This window comes from Priapulus caudatus, unplaced genomic scaffold (genome assembly GCF_000485595.1).
Source record: "Priapulus caudatus unplaced genomic scaffold, Priapulus_caudatus-5.0.1 Scaffold516, whole genome shotgun sequence".
Taxonomy (NCBI): Eukaryota; Metazoa; Priapulida; class Priapulimorpha; order Priapulimorphida; family Priapulidae; genus Priapulus; species Priapulus caudatus.
The window spans coordinates 80,252-85,738 of record NW_014577577.1 but is presented as its reverse complement, the minus strand read 5'-3'; positions in this window follow the sequence as shown (position 1 = coordinate 85,738).

Genomic DNA, 5,487 nt, shown 5'->3' with positions numbered 1-5,487 from the left:
CTCTCTCTCTCTCTCTCTTTCTCTTTCTTTCTCTCTCTCTCTCTCTCTCTCTCTTTCTCTCTCTCTCTGACTCTCTCTCTCTCTCTTTTTCTCTCTCTCTCGCTCTTTCTTTCTCTCTGACTCTCACGCTATCTCTCTCTTGCTGTATGTCTCTTCACTCTCGTTCTCTTGTTTATACCCCCAGCTTGGCCGATTTATTATCATTTGTCAACTTTGTCACGGCTATATAGGTGTTGTACAACAGTAGAAGGCGTCTGTTGTAGTGTAGGGGCTGCGTGCCAATTACGTAGGGGCGCTTCAACAATTAAGTTATTGTTGTTATTGTGATGACATGGGACGTCGTGCTCGTATATACGTAGCCCCACCGCGCACCCTAATATTACATTCAATTTCGCATTAATATGTTACTGATAGTAGAAGCAGCTGGTAAGGTCCAGGAAGGGTAATCTTAACCGATTACCTGCAGCTATCATCTGCCACGGGGCGCGTCGGCTGGTGGCGGATAGCCGAACGGCCTGTATATATATATAGGTTAGCTGCGAATATCCAAATAAGCAGTCGCGGACCAAACTGTTGGGTGCTGACAATAATCCTTAGCCTGCGAGGGCACATTGTCCAGGAGAAGGAAAACTCTGATTTCAAACCACCTGCTGCCTTGCAGAGTGTGCCTTTTTAGGCAAAGGCTATGGCCCACTATATACCGATAATAGTGGTTGGTGTTAGAGGTCCGCCGTTCGGAATGTGGCGGCTCCTTCCCATTTTCGATGTTTATAGTTTATAACTCTACCGTTTATCGTTTACCGTTTGCGCAACCAGCTTCACTGCTGCCATTGTTAACCCTGCCCGCGTGAAATAACTGCCGCCCACGTGTTTATCGGTTCACGGGTTGACTATCAAATTGCGGTTGAAGGTTTGCAACGGTGATTCATATATGACAAGACGACACAAGCGTGTGCACGCGGAAGTACGTTTATCTATTATGATTCAACTTGACATCTAGCGTATAATCAGGCAAGTGCAATGTTCGATTAAAGCGATTATTAATATTTATATTATAACTCTTATTTACTTATACTGTAGTGCGATATACGGTAAACGGTTATTCCCGTTTACAGGTTATTACCGTTTACAGGTTATTACCGTTTACAGGTTATTACCGTTTACTGTTATGACCGTTTACAGGTTATTACCGTTTACTGTTATGACCGTTTACAGGTTATTACCGTTTACAGGTTATTACCGTTTACAGGTTATTACCGTTTACTGTTATGACCGTTTAACGCTAATTACCGTTTATAGTTTATTGTTGGTTGCAAACCTTGGGCAGAATTAAGCATGGCAGCAGTGAAGCTGGTTGCGGTGTGTGTATTGTGCGCAGCCTTAATAGTGCCGGTGAGGACGCAGTTCCTGCAGCAACCATATGACACGGAGGCAGTTGAAGGTACCAATGTTACGGTGCACTGCACGATTGACCTTAGTTTCAATTCCGGGGTAGATTTACCCATTTTCGTTTATTGGTATCGTGACGGTTCCTACGTAAGTCCTACTAATGAAGAAAGATATTTCTACATTGACGACAACAGGTACGACACAGGAAACTTTGGCTTGCTTATATCTAACGTGAGAGTTGAGAAAGATGACGCAGAGTTTTATTGTGTATGGCAGCCAGTCGGTGCCGCGCCGGGTAACGGCCCTTTATCTAACAAGGGTCATCTAACTGTGCTTGTGCCACCACAGTCGGTTGCCATGTCTCTTATAGACAGCTCTTCATCACCGGATGGAACGCTACAGTTCTCGTGTGTATCAGACAGCAGTAAACCAGCAGCTAACGTTACCTGGAGGCTGAATGGTGCTGATATTACGGCCGACTCCAGTCAAACAGAAGAAGCGGGTTCAAGAAACAAGACATTTACAGCAAAAAGTATCCTGAGTCATAGGTTTTCAACGGAAGACATTGACAAAGAACTTAGTTGTCATATCTTCATTCACCAACGTTTACCCGAACCATCTTACACGTGGTTAATTAACACGACGGCCAGGGGATACAAGCTGCAGGCGTCTAGGTGGTGATCGAGCGAGTCGTTTAAACACAGAGGATTGTACGCGTGTATAGCAACTAGTGTGTTTGGAGCATACATGTCGAGTAACAAGTTGATTGTGACCGTGTTAGTGCCAGCAAGGAATGTCACAATGACGATAGACGGTAATAATGTAGACGGTAATATGACAATACTTGCAGGATCCCTTGAGGTTAGCTGCACTACAGAAAAAAGCTTTCCGGGAAGAACAGTAACATGGAAGCTTAGGGATACATCAAACTTCCATGTCACTGTTCCTCCAGAAAAGCTGTTCTCCACCCAACTAAACAGCAAACATCATGCAGTAGAGCAGTATGACTCCGGTATCGAGGATATCTCGATCACACATGCAAGTCGTCACGAACAAGGGAATCCGCGACCAAGTGAAAGAACGAGCCAACGAGCCTGGTCCGACGAACCACAAAATAACGACGAGGGCGGTTGTCATGGCTCTACCGGTAAACCCAACCCAATTCTACCCCCACAGCATGCTCTTCCCACACTGATTCATTACAATACGTTAGTTCTAACAGGGATTTCAACCGTGCGCTGAGCACAACGAGTACTCCACAAACTGACCTGTCGTTTTATGCTGGCAGCAGTGGCGTCACCGTAGTTGACGGTCGCCTGGACACCCTCGTATGAGGACCTAGCGCGGGCGCGGACACTGGCTTCTCTCGTGTTGATTATATTATGTGCATACAGCGCACTATAGTTAGAGAGTTTTATTAATCGGCATGTTCTCGCAGCAAAATATATAGAATATATACTATATATATATAGTATAATTATATATAATAACATTAGGAGTGAATAATAGATATTCTCTATTATCCTGATAATATTGTATATATAATATTATTTATTAATCGGCATGTTCTCGCAGCAAAATGCATAGATATACCTACTGTGAGCTCGTCCATGTTATAAAAATTCACTACAACTTATTTGTATTGCTACTTTCACAACATTTCTTTATAAAATCTAAACGGCAGGGTACACATCCGGTACACGGCCGAGCGAACGTTGTACTGCATTAACAGTTCTTTTCTATAATAACACATGTTATACTTTATTGCTCGATGTTTACTCAGACTCAGTACGAAATTTGGAATTTGGAATTTGCGCTAGCGTAGGCCTACTGTTGGCATCCTCACTTCAAAACAACTTATATTTATCTATACGCCGGCACCCCCTCGGGCGGAATTTCGGCGAAATTTCCGAAAGTGTAAACTTTGGAGCACATTTCTGGCTCAATGAAAACATTTCGTGATGTTTTCATACTGCAAGTATGCTCACAAGGGTGTATGTAGGCTTTTTGTTCGAGGCACTTTAACATGTGTGTTTGTTACTGAAATTACTCAAAAAGGTAGCACTATCGATTTTCGGTATAAATTTTCGGTATTGTTATGTTTTGGTGGTACAGTATCTTATTATCAGCATTAGTAAATCGTTGTTCACAATATATTGAAAAGATATCAAACTTATTCACTCGTCAACGAATATGAGATGTGATACACATGAAAATGTTCCTTTGTTAAACTTTATAATTAAATAATATTGTTCAATTAAACGCTTATGGGATTATATATAATTAATTAAATATTAGAAATTGTAGATTTAGTTTGGTATCCGTGCTTATAACGATTTATTCCTCAGCTCGGATCTCCCGCAAAAGCACATTTTATAACACAGACGAAGACAGCAGAATATCACAACCACCTTGCTTGATGTGGTGACGTCACTTGATATCCAATCATAAGCGTAGCATCATATCACAAAGCTGATACGTCTCAAGTAGTCAAGGGTTACAACTTGTTTATAACATACACCAACCTCGTCGCTGGCTGCTGTTATGCGTTTATCACATTGTGCTGATGTGTGCTCAATATGAATAAAATCAAGAGCTAATAATAACAGCTCTTATTATTAGCTATTATATTGTAATAATTATAAGTAATATAGCTCCTGGGAACAATGAAATTGCAATGAATGCGCATGAAATCAACAGTGCAGATTACACACTAAAATAACGAAGGGTAATTTGTAGTACTCCATGCTCTAACTAGATATGTGACATCCTAATCTGATTCTGGACTAGACCCTAACCCTAACATGAACTTGTTTTGTGTGTGTACATAGAGCCGAGTGCGCGCATGCGGGCGTGCGTGCGTGCTTGCGTGCGTGCATCTGTTGTGTGTATGTGCGTTTATCATGACGAATTGACGATCCTGTCGCAGTTTACTCTGAGGGTTGTTGTAGTAGGATTAAATATGATATATATGATATATATGATAATATGAGGTACTATAATGTGCGTGTGCGTGTATCCTAATATACTGTTTTTTTTTCTCTACAAATCGTATCTAATATTCTTATGTTTACGCGTACGTTGACCAGTATAAGGAATTGTTCTTTGTTGCCTCTGACTCTTGTAACGTTGCTTAAACATGGATCAGTTAATGCCGCCCGTGTGCAACGAGTCGGATATTCAACATGTCCGACATGACGACATGACGCACTTTGATGTACCGCATACCCCCCTGCAGCCTCAGCATTCACCTTCAGTCTGCCCTCCGCCTACGGTTAATGAACTAGCTGACATGCTGGGACAAGCTCTACGCCCAAGTTTAGAATCTCTCGGCGAGGCAGTAGATAAATCAATGCGCGCGGTGGAATTCCGCACTGAGCTGCCAAAATTTTCAGAATGATCGGGCCAGTTAGACACATCTCTCTCCCAGTGGGAGGCTGCACTGCAGTGGGCACGGTTGCAGCTGCATCTTACAGATAAACAGTTTCTCTCCGCCGCCTTTTTAACGCTGTTTCATCGGACACGCTGCGCGATTCGGCCAACAACAGCTGGTAGCGAGGCTTCAGTTAACGTGGGCAGATTTGCTCGCCCTCATTAAGTGCGAATTCCAATCACCATCTGAAATCCCGCATGCACAGTCAATGTTAAAAACTTTTCGCCAGACGCGGAGGGAAAGTATAAGTGATTATGCTCGCCGACTACAACAGGTTGCAGCATGTGCTTACCCGAACATGCACACGTCACAGCCTGCGTTCCAGGAGAGATTGCTAGAAATATTCCGCAATGGTCTACTACAAATACCGTCACAAAGAGCCGTAATAAAGGCCAAGCCTACCTCGCTAAAGCACGCGGTAGAAATCTGTGTATCACAGGCATGCGTGGAGGCAGAGTTAACAGCGCTACAGCGGACTCGCACTTCCCTACCCCCATCTACAGCGGACGACGGCTCCACGCAAGACTATGCGGAGGTCACACATGACCAGCACATACAAGAGCCGCGCACTGCGCGCCCAGCTAAGCAGGTATCGAGTTACAAGCTGATTCGACGGGACATTAGCGAGCTGCGCGATATGGTGGCGGCGAATACACAATCTATTG